Below are 21373 nucleotides of genomic sequence, written 5' to 3' on the forward strand. Positions count from 1 at the left end.
TCACCCTACTGGCAAATGGCAGAGCCAAGATCAAGACCCACAATCTCTCTACCTGCCATATTGTTACACTTCCTAAGATAAGCCAATGGTGGTTAAACAGGTATCATTTATTTTGTAACAAGTGCAGTAAATGATGTATTTGGGAGAGAACAACAAATGGCATGGGCAGCATGGATAGGATTGCCAGATTAAGCTTGCCTTCTTCTGTACCTTCTTCTTGTCTCTACCTCATGGTACCTCCATAAGTTTTATGGTTGTTTTTCTTTTCCTGATTCTTCCATTGCTTATTATCTTTTTTACCATATTCCTGAGCATAGATATTCTTTGACTTTGAGTTATTCATTTTTCACAGAGTTACTCTCCTTATATTGTCTGGGCCGAAGAGAAATTAAATGTCTTCATGTGGACTAAACTCAGAATATGGACCAAGAGTGTTTGATGTTTCAATAAAAGATCTCATTCTAGATGATTTTAAAGGTTATTTTAAAATTACCAAAGGGAAAGTTATCTAGTCCAGATTGTATCCCAAGAGAATTTTATGAAATTTTCCTATCTAATTTTAGCTGCTTTATTAGCTTGGGCCATCAAACCAAAACAATTCTTCCTCTATGTACTCAGCAACTTAATATTGAGCTGGGATTCTCAGGAAGACATGATAAGAGTTCATAACTTCGTTATCTGTCTAAATAACCTCATAAAGTCATACCAAGAATACTAATAGTGCTTTAAAGTATATGGGTAACATAAATGAAAGCATCCTAGTCTATTTTATAACTAGTGAGGGACGGCTACTGGTAGTTTACATAAAGGCCTTACTAGTTCCTGGTTTCCAGAGCATAATGACCAATATTTTTATTTTTTAGTCTCAGAAACTTAAAAAAGAACAAAGATTTTGCTCTTTGTGTGTAGAGAGAAAAGACAACAAATAAATGCCAACAACTCTAAACGCTCATCCTTTGTTGTACGGCTCTAGGTTCCAGAATTCTTTCCCCCAGAATACAAGGATTAGAGTACAAATGGGGCTGATAATTTCACTGAGACAATGAATGTGAACTGAACCTGCTTCAATCTGACTTCGCCTAAAACTTTTGTTATGCTTTTCTCCACCCAAGTCCATAAAGCTTCTCAGTGACCTCAGCTTTGGGCCACCAGAGAGAGGCCATGTCTTGGAATTCTTTCATCCAAAGCTGCTGCAATGAACTTGGGAGATTGATCTCATTTTGCCTTATAGCCTCCTACATCTCAGGCATGGAAAAGGGGATCTATGTTTGGCCAAACCATTTCACGTTACCTAGAGAGAGAAAATTAATAATCCAAATTACTCTCTGACTGTGACACATCCATCAGTAAAAAGCTATCTGATGCTTTCAGCTAAAGTGTTCTCACTATCTGAGTACTGGGACTGAGTGCTTTCCGTGACAGGAAAACTGTGGCAATGTTTTGAAGGGAAATGACTAATAAAAAGACTGTGAACTAAGTTTTACACTTTTCATTCCAATCCTCAAGGTTAGGTAAGTGACAGAACTTTAAAGAAAACCACATTTCTGAGGTAAATGCCTAAGTATCTGAATTGGTCAAGCTGAACACAAAGTCCTAAAGAATCTTCTAATTGTAGCATTAAAAAGGATTGCAGAGATTATATAATTCAAACTCCTGCTTTTACAGATGAGGAAGCAGGATCCTGCATGATGAAGGAAATCGTGCGAGGCCAAAAGTGGTAATTTGAGGCAAACTGAGACTTGATTCAGTTACCTGACTCCTAATCTAATTCTATTCCTACACTGCATAACGAATCACCAATAAAGAGTTTGATGCCATTGAAGGGAATTTTGAACTTGGGAAAGTATACTGGTGGAACAACTGTGTTGTACTGAATGGGTACAATAATTGATGCTATATCAATATGAAGCTCGTTTTTTAATATGTATCCTTGGGCATTTATATTGTGAATTTATACAGTCCTATATCGCATCGGACTTTGACACCATCTATTATTCCATGTGTGTGTAGTTCTTAGCATTATAATCATAATCTCTTATATCACTTCATTTGAACTTCTCAGCTTTAAAATTTTACATTAACCATATGAGTGTATTTTTTCCATTTTGCAAAGAATGAAACTGAGTCCCATAAAGGTTAAGCAATTGGAACTAGGATCCATATCTTCACACTTTTCATTTTAGCTTGATAATCAGATATGTCAGCCCTATAAAGGGCCATAAAGATTTAAAAAAATAACTTTGGCAAGCCAAGGTCCCTTTTTAGCTCTTCATTTTTTTCTCTCTCTTCATTTTCAGATGACTGAGGCAGTTGTAAGGCAGAGATCTCACATTGGCTTAGTAAACACTTAAAAGTTTCATGGTTGTCTAAGAAATCATTTTTTTAGAAAGACCATTTATTGTTAAATTAAAAATATACTTTGCTGCTATGACTTATGACAATTCCTTTTTCATCAGGAAGCATAATTTGGAGGATGTTAAAAGGATAACACTCATCTCATGAATGCCTTGACCTCAACCTGACCACCTACTAGCTATTTAGTAGCAATGACTAGACTTAATACCCAATCAAAAACTATTTTAACATGATTTAATTTTGAAGCTATAAATGGTAACCAAAAAAAAAAGCCAAATAATATTAGAAAATATAAAATTTGGTATATATCATTGGATTCAAGGCTAAGAACTTAATCCATGAGAATGAGGTAATCACCATATCATCTGAAATTCTGTTTCTTTGAGGAATCAAAGATCAAAATTTATTATGCTAATAAGCCATTAAAATAATTAATATTCATTTTTATTTTAATGAGTGGTCCAATTAGGTGAAGAAAAGGAAGTATTCCGTTTTTGGTATAAAAAGGGTCCTTATTATTTGTCTATTTTAATATATTTGCCATGATATAGGTTTGGTGTTGCCCCTTCATGATTTCATCTTGTTGTATGGCAGAATTATAGCTTGTTCTTAAACTTGATATAAATAAACATATTCTTTACCAGATTAAATGATTAAAGGTACAACTATTTCTTCAACTTTTTCATCAAATCAAGCCAATGTGATGGCGACAATCTTCTAAGGCATAAAGATTTGGAAAGAACTTTGACAAAAACAAAACCCAGAAAACAGAACAATTATATTTTGTAGAGATGGGGTAAATGATGTATCCATTGAAAAGCCACTTTAGTTAACTCTGGAGATTTTATATTATTGAATTTCTTTTGTGTAGTTTTCTTCAGTTGCAAAACTCCAAGAGCCATTTATAGTTCCTTAAAATAAAAAAGAGTTTAAAGAATTGTCTTTTCTAATCTGCTCAAGTGAGAAAATTTAAAGACATATTAAAATCAGTTTCACTTAAAAATTCAGTTTTTAAATGAAAGGCTGATTGCAATAATTGACATTAAGTGCTGTTTTGAGTAGCAAACCAGTGACTTCTTAATTGACATTAAACAGAAAAAGTTTGTGAAATGATATTAAATTAACATTTACATTAAATTAATAAAAAATAGTTTGGAATAAGAGAAAAGAACTTTCCCATTAGTGGGAATTTCCATTAATAGAGTTGATATTAAATGAATTTAATAACGGCAGGCAAGGGGGAAAAGATGTCTGCTGCCTGGAAATGAAAGAAACTGCTAGAAATGGCATCAGCTTCAAGAGAAAAGACTTGATTTTTGTTAATGAGATAGTTAAAGAAATAGCATGAACTGCTTAGCAAAGAAATAAAAATGGAGGTTCTCTTCACTTGTCCAGAGCAAATTTTTTATAAACCTCAGCTTTCAAAGGCTCATTATTATCATGTTTTGAAAGAAAGTATTTTTTCAATAGGCATGCTTTAAGAAAACCATTTCTGTGATATTTGTTTCTTAGGTTTTATGAACATCAAGCCAATATATAAAGTCTCAGATGTTTATTGACAAAGGTATATAAGTATTGAATGTTTAATCTATGTTTACAGAGTCATTATGTAAGTGTATGTAGACAGTATTACCTCAATGAAGACAAGAAATTTAGGGAGAAATTTCTGTAACCAGTGATCTTCCAAATGCCTGCTGTTGCCTTACTATGAAGAATAAGTCCAAACAGGTTTTGTGGAGCGCATATAATTATGTATCAAAATGCTGTTTTCCTATTAGCGCCATTAGGACTATCATAAGTTAGAAATGGTAGAGCCAATCTTGATGATTGATGGTTCCAGCAAAATGCCTATTTCCAAAAACAGAAGCTCTGAAACACCCATTACTCATTTTGACAGGACTCAGCTAATCAGATACACCACCCTTAATTTTACTTCTGAAGCTGAGGACATAGAGAATGATGGACAGGAAAAAGCTTTGCGGCTGGTGTTAGGGAAGGCATCAACACCCATTTTTCGGGATGGCATTACCCAGGTAGAGCAAGCTACGGCATGTAACATTCAGTCACTGGTGTTGGTGACACAGGTTTTAGACAACAGTGGCCAAGCATGGTAGTCAGAGTGTCCCCTGCTGTGGTCCTGGCTAGATGGCTTCCCTCTGTTCCGAGCCAGGTTGGCTCATACTCTCCGTGAATCTGTGACCTACCTTTTCAAGTTCAATAATGTCCTTTTCTCTTGAATAAGTCTGAATTAGTCGCTCTTGGTTGCAAATAAGAATCGTACTGATACAAGTAACTTGCATTTAATTATATGAGACAATACATGCTGGGTATTCGATAAATATTTGTCGAACGAATCGAAAACGTAAGACTCTTGATTCTCAAATATAAATTTACCTTATCTTGACACTCGTGTCCCTGCTAATAAATGAAATGTCTCGAGAAAATGTACAAGCTCTCCTTGAAATACCTTAACCAACGACAGACAGCTGTGAGAAGTCTCAGGACGAACTGTGTGGAAAGCTACACTGATACTCCAGGAAGAAGCTTGAAATTCTGGTGATCTGCATTGCAGGGACATATGTGCCAAAGCACGTTGGAGGGTAATAGAATCTGTTACCTCTCATGGCACACCACCTCTGAATCAACAAAGACATCGCTAACAGTAATTTGAGCAGTTCTGTTGCAAAAAACCCCAAACAACAACAATAATAAAAACAAAAACAAAACCTGCCTCATCTACTAACCGTAATTTCGACTTTGTGCAACACAAACACAATGCAGATATCACTATCTGTTAGCACAGATCCGGCAGGGAGTTTCATGTGTCCTTTTACTTGGGGTTTGCATGGTCACAAGGAACCCATCGCTACAATGACCACTTCATGCTATCTATTGATTGTTTATATTTTCTGTCTCAAGTACATTTTTTCCAAGCATGGTCATTCCATCCTCTTGTTATTAAAACAAAAAACATAACACTGAACTTTCTCCATCTGTTCCCTGGGTTACTTTTAGTTATTATTCCCTACAGAAAAGGAGGACAATGTCTTCTGAGGTTTTTTTTTTTTTTTTGCACTGTTGCCACATGGGACATACAATGACTCTATTGGAGAAGCTAAGAACTTCCTTTCGAACATGTTTGTTCATTACTGATGACTCTCCTTCATTTTTGTGAAATATCATCTCATTAGGCCATCTTAGTAATCCATCTCAAAACCCAACAGGACATAGAGCACAGACTGTCATCCAAGCACTTAGAATAAACTTGGAAGAGCTAATGATTCAATAATTCGAGTATGTCAGATTAGTGTTGTAGACTGTAACTGTGGGTTTCAGAAGGAAGAAGTCATGGAATACTAGACAATCAGGACTTTATCTCAACAGAGTGGGGACTGTAGTATGTGAAGTCCCTTGACAGGTGGACACTGTATGGTATTGAGGGCAGGGTGGAAGGATGCCAAGAGGGTGGGATGCTTGGTTCTTCAAAATTTCGATAAAGTATTTCACCCTGTCCTTCTTCACACATTAGGTTAAAGCTATGTCTTGACTGGGCAGATTTCTGCAGTTATAAAATTAGAACAAAAGGTCAGTGAGTTTTCAGATTTCATCTGGTCCTAATCCCTTTGGTATACACAGGGTCACTGGACACTTTTTTAAAATGTTCACTCCGTTATTTATCATATTACTCAATCAAAGTCTGATTTTATGAAAGAATAAGGAACTGAAGAAAATATTTGAGATTCCAGGAAAGAAGGCAGACCCCCCAGGTGCCCATGATTAGAATGAACTTAACGGAGTTCACAGTATGTTAAATATCAACTCAACAGAGCTGCGATTGTGAGATGGTTTCACGTGACAGCTCTGGGGTTGATTTCCAACCACTTCCCATTGGAAAGGTCAACCAATCACAGTAATGAGGTATTCTTTAGTATTAGTCTTATACGGCTTGGAAAGACTAGTAAGTGCTTACAACTTCAAAGATACAGTTTCTACAGAGAGACCGTCAATCTTAACCAGGGATTTTTATGAAATGGAAGTAATTTTCAGGTTTTGAGTCCTAAGCATGCTTATCCCCGCTTGCGCTATAGAGATTGATTTTACAATAATGTTTTTGATAGTCACTGTTAACAAAAAGAAAGCCCCTGAAAACTAGACAATCTCCAAAGTTAAATACATAAACACTCAGAGATTACAATACTTAGGAAAGCTCAAGCATTTCAGATGCTGTTTTAGGAAACGTACGGGGAATCTTACTTTCCAATCAACATCAGCCTAAATGATAGCAATTCTTCGCGGAAAGCAATTTTCTGCTGAGTTTATATGTATATGTATGTGTTTAGCAAAAACATAAATTTCAAGATTTTATTTTATTTTTTGTAGGGGAATAAAAGCAACTGCTGGGAAGCCTGAATAGTTAGAGATTGAGGGTAGCTAAAAGGAGCAGTGTGGGCTTGAGGAATTCCTGACTGGTAAACGCAGGACTTCTGCCCTTGCACTTCTCTTACCCAGGATACTGGCTCATGTTATCCTCCCTCAAATTCTGTTTATTGGCTTTATTGCCATGTATAAGACTACATATTTTATTTAATTATAGTCTCTGCCAAATAGAGATCAGAGGTATTTGTTTTGGTCACTGTTTAATTCCCAAATCGAGAAGGATCCTCACACATAGTGGGAGCTCAATAAATACTTATTGAATGAGAGAGGAGGAAGTAACTCTTATTTCCCTTCAAGAGCAGTCTTTTCAAACATACTCAAAGACTCTACTGTAGCTGCTTAACTTGGAAGTAGAAGGGTGAACATATAGGCATAGTTTTACTAGGTTTCTTAAACATTTATTTTATTTAAATTTTTTAATGTTTTCTTTATTTTTGAGAAAGAGAGACAGAATGTGAGCAGGGGGAAGGGTAGAGAAATAGGGAAAGAAAGAAACCAAAGCAGGATCCAGGCTCTGAGCTGTCAGCAAAGGGCCCAATGTGGGGCTCGAACCCACAAACCATGAGATCATGACCTGAGCTGAAGTTGGAGGCTTAACTGACTGAATCACACAGCCACCCTTACTAGTTTCAATCCAAAACTACAGGAAAAAGAGGGAAGTTGATGGTCCTGCCAAGTTGACAACACGCAACACAGAATATCTCTGGATTACTGAGTGAAAGGGGAAATGTCAGAGCACAGTCTAAGAATCCTGAGACCTCTTAGGCTCTCAATGGCTGAGAGTGTGGAGCAGAAATGTTTTAAGGATGACTTCTCTCTCCTCTTCCTCCTTCCTCTCATGGATCCATGGGCCTTAACATAGGCAAGAGCTCTTCCCTGCTTAGGTTTCTGTCTCACGCTCTGCTGGGAGCTGCACCGGCCTGGCTGGATGACACGGTCACAGTAAGGAAATGGCAGACGTTGCAAAGCTCCTGCCATGAGAGGCAGAAACTGGCATCTCCTTCTGCTACTACTGCTCATGTGAAATAAGCCTGTTGCTATTGATTAGGCCTCACAATGTTCCAAGTCAGACCGATATTCCCCACACAGATACCTCATGGGAAGAAGCATATCCCCACCTCTGTGAAGAGGAATTTGAACAAAGCACTGCAGATGTTTTGTCGAAAGGCTCTTCTAATGAACCTCACAAATTTAAGGCATAGAAAATGAAGGGGGTTAAAGAACACAAGATTTACTATTAACTCTGGCCCACAGAAAAAGAGCCTAACTTAGGAAAAAGAAACAAACAAGAGCCAGGCACAAGTTACTGCGCATACATATGCTAATTTGGTGCCCATTATGAGGATGGGAAAGAGTAGTTATAACGTGAAAGGCCGGCACATCCAGGGCGCCTATGGCCTTACACCTTCAACATCAAAGAACAAGGTTGACAAAAGGTTTATTTACTAATCAGCATGAATACATTCTTCCTCCTGTGAGCCAGACAGAATGCCTCCTAGCCTTGTTTATGCCTGAATCTTAGTGTTATTGTTATAAACAAATGTGTTTGCTATCTGCTTCTCACTGAAAACATCCTGCTATCTTCTTAGTTGTAAGATTTTCTATCGGTTCAAACAAATGTGTATGTCATCTGCTTTTCACTGAGAATATCCTGTTATCCTATGATGTGTAAGTTACCTCATTCTGCAAAACTGCCTCTGTAAAACCTGTTTCCGCACCTTTTCAAAGCATCTTATCACTGAGAATTATTTGTAGTAAAAATTCCACTTTTTGATGTTAACACTTAAATCTATAGATAAAGGCACAAAACCTGGCAATATAGAGATGCCAGGCTGGTGACCAAGAAAAAAAGAAATTCCGGGCTCTCTCAACTCTCTCTTTTGCTGAAACTGTCTATCCTTCAGGGGCCCCAGGACCTGCTGGAGCTGGACTCCGGCAACGCTCTGTACAACCAGTCCTCTGCTTCTCCAATCCCTATGACAGGTAACATGCCACTGATATATTCTACCCCTGCGGCCTCAAATTAGATTAGATTTTTTTGGGTCTTTTTTCATTCTGGTTCCAGTATTTCTAAGGAAGAACTCTGGTTGGGTCAAACCGGACCAACTGGCTCCCTGTAGAAGAATAAGCTTTATTCCATGGACAAAGTCACCCACCCTGTATGAATTTTTACAGTGATCAAATATCATCCCTAATGGGTACTTTAGTAATCACCTAGTTTTTGAAATATGGTTTACTGAGACCTAAATGGGTTTCATTGTAATGATACTCTCTTAAAAATAACCTTATTCAAGGGCACCTGGGTGGCTCAGTCAGTTGACGGTCTGTCTCTTGATTTTGGCTCAGGTCATGATCTCACAGTTGGTGGGACTGAGCCCTGTGCAGTGCCTGCTTGGGACTCTCCCTTTCTCTCTCTCTCCTCCTCTCTCTGGCTTGCATCCTCTCTCTCAAAATAAATATTTAAAAAATAACCTTATTCAAAACTATCCCAAGAAATTATTCTTTCCAAAAGAATGACTTAAATCTGCCTACAGTAAAGCAAAAAAGAAAATGAAGGCTTTATGTCAGTTATGAGAACATTTAAAAACCACACAAGGTTTTAGGAAAAGAGCAGGCATTCAGTAAATACCTGACAGATAAAGGGACGAAAAAGACTTGAGAATTTCAATGACCTTTTACTGCTCTGAGCTGCTAACAGGAGAAATTCAACAACTGTTATTAAGTCCTCTATTTGAGTAAGTCTGGATTCCAGCACCTGCTCAGCTGTAATGTCTACCCTGAGAATTGGTGAGCATTTCACACATCCTCGGGAGAGAGACCATGCCTCTGTGAAAGATTCCCTGTAACCAACCAAGCAAGCCAGGACTTCTTAAACATATTAAAAAAATTTTTTTTATAATTTATTTATTGAGAGAGAGAGAAAGTTTCAGAGAAATAATCCTAAGCAGGCTCCATGCTGTCAGCACAGAGCCAGATGTGGAGCTCAATTTCATGAACCATGAGATCATAACTTGAGCCAAGGTCAAGAGTCAGATGCCCCAAGACAGGGCTTTCTGATACCACAGGTAACTACGCTATTGTCCCCAGTCCTTCCCCCAGGCCTTCTATCCTACAATCCCCTGGATTAAATAACCTTCCTGAAAGGTCAGTCACTGCCACATCCCCCACTGATGAAGTGGGTTTGTTCTAAAGAGTTACCAGCTGGAATCTAACTTCTTGCATGATCATTTCCAATTATTTTGTTTTAGTTATGTCTCCTTAGTTGGTCTGTACACCTGAGGACCTTGCATTTATAAACTCCCAGAGTATATGTTTAATAGGTTTTCTATTTTTCTTCCCCCAAATAACCAGAATTGTCCATTCTATGTATTCGTGTATGTTTAATGATTTCTTAGCTCTGGGTAAGATCTGGCTCTGAAGTATCTTTCTGTAAAATGTATTTTAATATATTCTCACAAGTTTTAAATTTTTTATAAGTTGCTGGTAAGTTTTTAAAGAAGCATTTAATGGGTAATACATTTGAAATTGTTGGCAGCTTTCATTTACTCTACCTTAGAGAGCACAATATTTCTAACCAAAAAAAAATGTTCTCTCTAGAGATCCTGAAGGAGAGGAAGAAAATTCTGTTAACTCAGGATTGTCAATTTAGATATTCTTACTTTTTTTCTGTTGAAAAATAAAAATGCCCCACAAAAAAGGCTTTCAGAGGTCCTTTTCTTTCTCCTTTCACTTCAAAATATCTTACACTGAGAAATGACTCTAAATCATAGGTATCTGTCAAGATATCACTATTGTTTCTTGTTTTTTTTCCCCAAAGTTAGATGTCCTACATGGATCTTCTTAATTCTGTTTTATTTTAATAGAGGATATACATTTATTCAACTAAAAAGAGATCTATTAAAATGCTCTCCCAAATACTGGATTAAAATGAAAGAAGTTGGGAGGGGAACCAACAACAACAACAACGACAAAAACCTTCATAAAACAAAGAAAAACTGTGAAAATGCTTAATTTTCCAGATTACAGCAAACTAAAGGGACATAACCAGTGACAATAAATTGTAACCTATGACCCCAGAGAGGGGATCCTCTACGGGGTGAGGAAAACACTCCAAAAAGCATTATTATGTCAAGTGACAAACTTAGAACACAACAGTGAATTAAAATATTCTACCAATATAAATGTATACTATTGGTAACTGGACTGGGGTTAGACAAGAGAGTATCACTGATCTTAAGAAATACATACTATAATATTTAGGGTGAAGGGCCACAATGTAGGTAACAAACTTTCAAATGCTTTATTAAAAAAAAATTTTTTTTTACATTTATTTACTTTTGAGAGATAGAGCATGAATAGGGGAGGGGCAGAGAGAGAAAGAGACAAAAAATCTAAAGCAGGGTCCAGGCTCTGAGCTAGAGGTCAGCACAGAGCCTGATGCAGGGCTTAGACACACAAACCTTGATATCATGACCTGAGCCAGAGTTGGACACTCAACCAACTGAGCCACCCATGCGCCCCTCAAATGCTTTAAGATACGCAGAGTGAAGAAGGATAAGGGAGATGGAGAATGATAAAATCAGTGAGACAAAATGGTAAAAATAAATCAGTGTGAGGAAGGGATATATGGGTCTTCTTTTTTAACATTTTTATGTTAGCAACTTCTTTAAGTTTGAAACTTTTTCTGTATTAAATGTTAAAAATATAGTTTACTCCACTAAAGACAATTCAGATTCTAGGTACTGCACTGAAAAATTAGATCCCATGCTCTGGGTGAGCTCTCATTATCCCAGTTTTCAGTTTTTCTATTTTCCTTTGTAGAAAGAATTGTAAATTCTGATCATCCTTCTGAGTTAGTTATGTACTCAGTGCTGAGAGGTCATTGGGCTGCCAGTGCCTCTCCTGCGCTGCTGGATATGACCAGGGCAGAAGTCAGAGTGTCAAGAGGAGCCCACTTGGCTGACTTAAAAAAAATTTTCTTCAATGATTTTATACATTTTTGAGAGAGAGAGGGAGAGACAGAGTGTAAGCGGGGGAGGAGTAGACAGAGAAAGAGAGAATTCAAAGCCAGCTCTAGGCTCCTATCTGTCAGCACAGAGCCTGACACAGGGCTAGAACTCACAAACCATGTGACCATGGCCTGAGCTGAAGCCAAGTGCTTAACCGACTGAGCCACCCAAGCGCCCCTTGATCTTGGCTGATGTTAATGCAACTCTTGATCATGACACCTCAGAACAAGTGGGAAATCCTGGACAAATGGTGACCCTGAAGACATGTCACTTAGGAACAAGATTGTCTCCAACAGACTGGACTGGGGGGAGGGGGACACTGTCATTAACAGGGAGACCCCCTGTGAAAGCCACAGACAAAGATCCAGAGCAATGCAGCTCCTGAAATAGGGGTGATGGTCAAAGAATCCTGAACACTTCACTACTGGTGATAGAGGCAGGGAAGAAATAAAAGGTCAAAACATCAATGCTAACTAGTCTAACTGGAGAAGAGAGTTTCAAAATAGAGTTACACTATTTTGACAGTCAGGGGTCACTAGTGCTTGTTATTTGAAACCAGTGCTGGCAGTTTATATGCATTCTTTTTAGAAGCATAAAAACACTCTGTGTGCCCTGACAGAAACAGATGAAAGATGACAATTTATAGTTTGTTGTTCCCAACAGCGGAAGTCCTTTATATTTCTATCTCAGTGACATTCAGCTTCATTTCTGTGTGTGTGCGTGTGTGTGAGAGATTGTACAAACTCAATAAGCTGCCAGGTATCAAAAGTAGAAAAGTCTCTATTTCATCTTCTGGAGAGATGAAAGATAACTTAGAATATGGCCTCAATTATACATTCAAAAAGTTACATATTTGTCCTCATTTACCCAATGGTTAGGAGAGCATCTGACGTAAACTTCATTCCTAGTCAAGGAACAAAATTTTAAGCTGGCTGCATTCCAGTAGGAATTATCTCTTAGATGATGTCATCTGCCTAATGAAGAATAGGTAATTCTGAAACATGTCAGAATTGACCTCCATTTTGATTTTTCACTCCCAGGATGATTAGTATCATAGCCCTTTGCTTCCTTCCTCCTGTGCTAATTTCAGTGATTTTTAGTGCTTTCTCTGTGCCAGACATTGCAGTGTTTTACATCCATTGTCTCATTCTACCCTTACTCCAACCTTGATAGGTTACAGGTATAGGTGGCTCAGTTGGCTAAGAAGCAGACTTTGGCTCAGGTCATGGTCTCCCTTTCTCTCTGGCCCTCCCCTACTTGTGCGGTCTCTCAAAAATGAATAAACATTAAATTTTTTTTAAGTATGTGAAAAAATGATATTAACTGGTAAAGCATTTGTTTCCCTCAAAGTCAGCTAATGAGAACAGAGGGTCGGCACACAAAGGATGGTTTCCAGTTGGGGTGATCTAAATCCTTGGCTCCAAACCACAATAAAATTTTGCCTTCCAACGAGCAAAGCCTTTTATTCCTATATCAGCAATTTTCCATTTGAAAAATGCATTTAAGGGACTCCATTTACCCTTTAATAGCCAACAGAAAAACATTTGACTCTTCTACTTATGTATTTCATGTGACTGTAACTATGTTGATTTCAGTAAGTCAGCCCCACCAATGAGTCTGAACAATAACTCAAGAGCCTCACTTCATTATAAATAAGTTTTTTAAAGTTTATTTTTGAGAAGGGGGGCAGAGAGAGGGAGAGGGAGACACAGAATCTGAAGCATGCTCCAGGCTCAGAGCTGTCAGCACAGAGCCCAACGTGGGGCTATAAATCATGGCACTTGAGATCATGACCTGAGCGGAAGTCAGATGCTTAACCGACTGAGCCACCGAGGTGCCTGTGAAATGAGTTTATTTCTAATGCATTCTGCTCCTCAGGAGTCTAAAATAAGACAATGACTTTATATATTAAGTTTGCAGCTGTCTAAAGGACCAATTTCTAGTCTTATGCCCTTTTATTTGCCTTGTCTATGAAAAACTTTTCAGATCATGGGTAGCCTACCTGGCTCCAATGAACAAAGCTCATTTCTCCCCCAATGAGGCAGAGATGAGTCCAACATGTTTAAAATTTCTCCCTTCTCCCTTTCTGAGATCAGACTTATGGTTTTCTTTGAACTCCAGCCATCTCTCAGCTTTCACCCCAAAGTGATTTCACCGGCTTCTCACTTCATGAGATACAACATGACCTGCAAACCCAACACACACTTAGAAATCAGTGTGCCGTCTTGGTCCTTTTCCTCAGGAGGCATTCCATCTACTGTGAGTGGGTAATTCCTGGGCTGTTGGACTTGGGCAGTACCACTTTATAGGCCCTTCCTTTATGCATCTTCTCCTTTATCTCATCAAGTAGATGTTACACTCCCATTAAGTAAGAAAATGAGCTTAATAAGTGTTCCCCTTTCTTCTCTTCTAAAGCTTAGAATAATTAACAATTGCCTACCACCATCGAATCTAACACTCATTATCAGCTCCTTGGATCCCAAAACCTTGTCACTTTCTACTAGTTGTGCTCTTTAATCTCTGAACAGTTTTCTTGCATAAAGTCATATGTGGAACTCAATGTCTGAAAGAGGTGAAGATGCCACTTAATGGTAAATAATGTAGGTTTCTGAGTTACAGAGTCACAGTTAAAACATATACTCCAAAATCAATTAATAGGAAGAATGAAGCTTCTTGGGGGCTCAACACAAGTTTTTAGTTCATGGTTATAAATATCATCTATAGTCATCCTATTAGCCTATCAAGTTTCTTTCCTTATGATTTGTGTATGTGCCTGTACATAACATTTATTTAATATTTATTGTCAAATTGGCTTCCATACAATACCTACCCAGTGCTCATCCCAACAAGTGCCCTCCTCCATTCCCATCACCCATTTCCCCCTCTCCTCCAGCCCCCATCCACCCTCAGTTTGTTCTCTGTATTTCAGAGTCTCTTGTGGTTTGCCTCCCTCCCTGTTTGTAACTATTTTTTCCCTTCCCTTCCCCCATCGTCTTTTGTTAAGTTTCTCAAGATCCACATATGAGTAAAAACATAGGATTATCAGTCCTTCTCTGACTGACTTATTTTTCTTAGCATCATAACCTTCAGTTCCATCCACATTGCTGCAAATGACATGATTTCATTCTTTCTCATTGCCAAGTGGTACTCCATTGTATATATAAATCAGATCTTTATCCATTCATTAGCAGATGGACATTTAGGCTCTTTCCATAATTTTTCAATTGTTGAAAGCACCATAACATTTCAATTAAACTGATTCAGTACCTTCAAAGTGTAATGGTAGCACTGTTTTGTTCAAAGTTCAGTCATTAATTCTAAAAGGTACTCACATTCCTCACCCTTGGACTCACTCAAGGACTATTCCAGTTACATGCTACAGATTAGTAAGCAACTATCTGAGGAGTATGAAAGAATTGTCAATCCTGAGAAGGCCACAGAGGACACTAAACCTGTGAAGATCAAGGAAGAACCTGTGAGCGACATCACCTTCCCTGTCAGTGAGGAACTGGAGGCTGACCTTACTGCTGGAGACGTCACTGCCCATGGGAGTCCTCGGGGCTCAGAGTGAGCACATCCGCCTCGAACCTGGAGGTTGAGGCTTCGCCACAGGCTTCAAGCACAGAGGTAAACACTTCCCCTCTTTGGAATCTTGCCCATGTGAAAATGGAGCTTCAAGAGAGCGAAAAAGGCAACGTCTCTGGGCATGGTGCGCTGGGCAGCGACGTCTTCGAGGAGTCCATGTCCGGGATGAGCGAGGCTGGGATCCCCCAGAGCCCCGATGACTCGGACAGCAGCTATGGTTCCCATTCCACCGACAGCCTCATGGGATCTTCCCCTGTTTTCACCCAGCAGTGCAAGAAGAGGATGAGGAAAATATAAAAGGAAAAGGGGAGATGTTCTGTCCAGATTCACAAGACCCAACAGAAAATCCCGATTTAGTCCAGTGTTCCTGTAAAAGATGATTTGACTTACTCTTAAACACAGCGCAATTTCTGGATTTCAGTGGAGACGGATTTAACCAAATAAATTTGCATTTTACTTAAAAAAAAAAAAGTGTGTGGGTTAGAAAAAAAAGTGTGAGGGGTTAGAAGCATTCTGCAACCCTACTGTTGGACTTCAAATATTAACTCTTCTGAGAGACTGACTGTGGGCAAATGACTTAAACTTTTTGAAGCCCCATTTTCTTATTAGAAAAATATGCCCCCTATTAGGGCTTCACAGGTATTAGTTATTATTTTTAGATATAAATATTACATGTTACAAAATACAAGGTGTACAAACTGTATGTAATATATAAAAAATCTACTGTATCATGATGACTAAATACAGATGCATTCTTGGGATTGCCTATGGACTGCTATATAGAATGAACTTGTTCTCCAAGCAGATCTTACTTGAAACTTTTTGGGCATTATTTGCATAGAATGAGGGGTAGAGTGGGGGATGTGATATCTAATTTTATTAGCACAAACAATCCTTGAACTGAAATTTCACAAGTGCCGATGACATATTTATAACAAATCCAAACATATTCCCAGTATAGTAGGTAAAGCTTTTATTCAAAAACAGTCAAAAATCAAAGTGGAAGTCAACCCATATGTCCATATGCATTATGTCTTAAACTGTGCTTTTTAGAGATTTAGTATGAATTTTTTAAAAGATATTATTTTTAAGGAATCTCTCCATGCACATGGGGCTCAAACTCACAACCTGGAGATCAAGAGTCATGTGCTCTACCAACTGTGCCAGGGAAGTGACCCAGGATTAAACAGAGAGATTTAAATCAAGTGCTTTGTGGGAGATGTTAAGTACCTCTAGAATATAGTATGATAATTTCTGATGATGATGTATCATGAAACTAGACAGTTTCCTTATTAGTTTATCAATATTCTTTTCAAAATTGACACATGCTTGCCTTTTTCTTTTTTCTTTTTGTTACCAACAGGCTATATCTACTTGGTTTAAACAGATATATCATCAAACTTCTCTAAGCTTATTTCCTCATGGTAAAAACAGAGACAGTGATAGCTCTCTAAAGATTGAATGAAATATTTATAATGTACTTCACAAGTACCTACAACATGGTAATCACTCATTAAGTAATACCTATTGTCATTATTGCTATTGATTTTTTCTTCTATTAGATATGTTTGTGTGTTTTGAAATGTACACATTAGAAACATTACTCTAAGAAGGAAATTAGAAAGGTCTCCACAACTTGGCTGCTTCTGCAGAAGCAAATATAATTGGTTTTACTAGCTTACAACCCAACTTTCACAAACTAAGAGAGCCAATTGTGGGAAACTGGCTTCAGTTATATATATGCAGATGGTTTCATAATTCAGAATATTGCCCATGGGGGAGGATTCGGTAGGTGAATAAAGTAGACACTTGAATGACATGATCACTTTTTATGTGACCACAGATTGAACTAATTTAAAATGCTTGGCTCTTGGTAGATTGGAGAGAAGAGAGTGCCTGGTCTGAGTCTGAATTTTGCTGCAATGGAAGAGCATGGAGCCAACAACCTCCATGACATTTATTTTTACCTGTTAAAAAAATAACCATTATTGGTAACAGGAGCTTCCTTCTCTTACAAACCTTATTGTTTTAAACACTTCAAGATCACTCTTGGTCTGCTAAAAGCCAGGGTTCAAAAATATATTCCTCAAGACTAGTCTAGAAAATAATTCAATTACAACATACTTTAATATAATCAGTTTATACAAAAACACATTAAAATAGACAATCTGTCTCATTAACATTCAGCAGACATCTCACTCAGCTGGAACTAAGCTTATTTCAGACTCACACATACGGAAATCTCAGATAGATTACAAATATATGGGCATGCACACAATTAATTAAAATACACTTTCTAAGTGTTTAAGGTGCTAAGATTATTTCGGTGGGTGCATCTGCATATTTTTATGACATACTGTGTCACTGCCTTTTCAAATTTGAGTAAATTACAGTTTTGCAAACCATAATTACATTGGCTCATGCTTGATGGTTATGCTTTGTAATGCTGAGCCAATATTAATCAAGATTTCCTAAATTTATATCTCATTCCCTGTATGTCATGTTACTGCTTACGCTCGTTGGATAATTATACTCATCTATTGCTTTTATTATGCAGTTGGATACCATGCTCTTAGCCCCATTGCTTGCATTAAATTCATAATATTCAGACCATAATTTAAAATACACTTTTAAAAATCCTTTTGGCCAATACTTGTAACTGTGTGACACTTGGACCTCTCTATCCACCATCCATCCCACTCATCAGAACCAGATTGCATTTTGTTGCAGAAGAAAGATGTGTTCAATACAACTTTGCCAAGAAGATGGTTATTGATATGTCTTTGAAGGTAGCTATATTGCTTTTGTCCCACTGGGGACTGGACAAGTGAGATTTAAATTGCTTGTGGTACCAAGCAAAAGCCAAGTGGTCTCTTTGCAATTTAAAAATTTGAAATGAAGCGGTGGCGATGCCAGTCTCACATTTCAGAGAAGAACTGTGAGTAAAGAAATGGTCCTTCGAGAGAGCCTAGACAAAGAGACGATCATTGCGGAAAATGTGATCTGCAGGCACACTGAAATACACTGATGTCTTAAGAATGTCATTAGATTTAAAGCTAACACAAATAACTTACAGTTGATTTCTAGGTCTTTTTAAAATTCCTATGAAGTTATCTTGGAAATACCAATGTACACTTAAAGCCCTTAGAAAGGCTGTAGTAATTCTCTATGAAGTTCTTTTAATTTAGAGAGATTTCATTTGACAGCTTTTACTAACTTGGACAGGGCTGTTTCTTACTTATGGAAACCAAGTGAAAATCTTAAGGTCCAGAGAGTGGAAACTTACTGAAAGTTCACTGAAAACATACATACATGTATCAGTTATGTACAAATTAGGCTTCAAGTTTGGGACAATTGAAATCCAAGAACATGCTCCTCTACACTGTCCAGTGAGAAATGTCAACTTCAAAATAGGCTTTTGCCAATAGCAGTTAGAGAAAATTCTCTTTTGGTGGTCCAGTCTGAGCTATAAATCCAGTTTTTCTAAGGCTTTCCTGAACATCTTTCTTATAGAGGGTGAAAAACATTCTTGGCATTTCTCTATTTCTTCATAATCTCGAATTAAAGAGTTGTCACTGCAAATGAGAGGACGTGTAGTGTGAACCAATTCAAACTGCTTATTTTCAACCTTAAAGATTTTCTTTCTTTTCTTATTCTGCTCTTTTCTCCTGAACAAACTTGGCATGATGCATCTGTGATTTTTCACATTATTTTTGTTCCATAAGAACATAAATGTTTACAGGACACCTACCCATCTTTGCATTTTAGCCACCTGTGCCACACACAGGAGAAGACAGAAAGTATATATGCTCAGGCCTGAAGGAGTTTCCCCTCTTCTGCGTGGGTTGGAGGGTAGTTGCTTTTGAATTCTCCTCTCATACTACCTTCTAGAATATCATGAGACACAAAAATGCTAATTTCCCGGTAACATGACAAAATCATATAGATTTACAAACCTCTCCTCAATCCCCTTTCTGTATCTCAGTGCAGAGGTAGAAGAAAGGCAAAAGGACGTGGCAGGGACTAAAAGCAAGGCAATCTTGAAGAATGAACTTTAAATGTGCTGCTGTACGGACAATCGTGATCCACTGGGAAAGAACCGAAGCCTTACTAGCTTAAAGTGCTTGCCAATGACTTCTGTCCCCTCAGTGGATGGTAACTAAGCTATGCAAAACCAAAAAAAAAAAAAAAGGGCGGGGGGAGGGTGAGGGAGGCAACCCTTAAAAGGCCAAATTTATAAACAAAACTAATTTTAAAACTTGAGCCAATAAGTCATCCGGCACTCAGAACAAGTGAGACAGATTAGAATCTGCAGTTGGTACTATGTATGATTTTCAACAAAAAAATTAGAACCTACCCAAAGGATGGCTGAAACCCCCCCCCACAAAGAATATAAGGTCATTTTGATTGTCTAATCATGTTAGATTTAGCAACTACCTCAAAATGTCTATTACACAAATGTGCAAAGCCCTCAAAGAAATGTTTAAAAATTTCAAGTAAAGCATGACAATAATGAATCAACAAACAGAGAATGTCAGTAAGAAGATAGCAACTATTTTGAAAAAAGAACCAAATAGTAATTGGCACTGACAAGGGCAATTAATAAATTTAAAAATGAAGGAGAGGGGATTAATAGCAGATGAAAGAAAAAATAAATAATGAACTAGGAAATAAATAGAAATGAGCCTGTTTGAAGAACAGAGAAAACAAAGATTTAAAGAAAATGAACAGAGCCTCAAGATTTGTGAGACCATATCAAGTGTACTAATGTATGTATAATTACAGACCAGTAGGAGAGAAGAAGAAGGCATGAGAAAAATATATATTTATTTTGAAAAGTAATGACTAACTTCCCAACTTTGATGAAAAAATTAATCCACTTACTCAAAAAGTTCAACAAATCCAAAGTAGAATAAAGGAAAGATATCTACACACAGACACATTACAATGTTGAAAATAAAAGACCAGGAAAAAAATGGAAATGTCAAGTAGGTTATGTCATGTATATCCCTGTATTTTAGGAGAGAGTGAATCTAGGCTGGAGATAAAAATCAGGATTTTACCAGCATGTGGTTGGTATTTAAATCCATGAGGTGGGTGAGATTATAGAGCAGAGGCCTAGAATTGAGCAGCGGAACACTCCAGGATATAGAGAACAGGAGAGTGAGTGGGTGGGAGCCAACAAGATGGATAAAGAAGGAGCGCCAAAGAATTCAGTAGATCATCAGGAGAAGGTGTATTCTTGAACCCAAGGAAGGTGAGCATTTTAAGAGGAGGGATAGCTGTGTAAAGAAGCATATGGATGAGAAATGAGATTTAGCAATGTGGATGTCCTTAAAAAATGTTTTAAGTTTATTTACTTTGAAAGAGAGAGTGTATGAGCAGGGGAGGGACAGAGAGAATCCCTAGCCGGCTCTGTGCTGTTAGCCCCTCAGTGTGGGGCTCGATTCCAGCAACTGTGAGATCATGACCTGAGCCAAAATCAAGAGTCAGACGCTTAACCAACTGAGCCACTCAGGTTGCTGCTAACAATGTAGAATATAAAGAAATATTACATGTATTTATGGGGCAAAATGTCTACAGTGTGGGCCTAAGAGAAATTGGATATATCCAGTATAAAGAAATATTACATGTCTTATTGTGAAGGAAAGAAGAGACATGAAGCGAACATCAAGAGCTTTAGGCCATATTCAAACTTAAGCCGTTACTAACTTAAAATAGAATGTTACAAATATAGATTGTTATATGTAAGCCTCATGGTAACCACAAAGCAAAAACCTACAGTAGGTAGATACACAAAAAAGGAGAAAGGAATATAAAAATACCACTAACAATCATCAAACCACAAAGGAAGAAAGGAAGAGAAGAAGAAACAGAGGTGAACTGTAAAAGAGCCAAATGACAATTAACAAATTGACTATTATTATATAACTGTCAGTAATTACTTAAAATGGACTAAATCCTCCAGTCAAAAAACAGAGTGGCCA

Source organism: Suricata suricatta, chromosome 6 (assembly GCF_006229205.1).
Source record: "Suricata suricatta isolate VVHF042 chromosome 6, meerkat_22Aug2017_6uvM2_HiC, whole genome shotgun sequence".
Taxonomy (NCBI): domain Eukaryota; kingdom Metazoa; phylum Chordata; class Mammalia; order Carnivora; family Herpestidae; genus Suricata; species Suricata suricatta.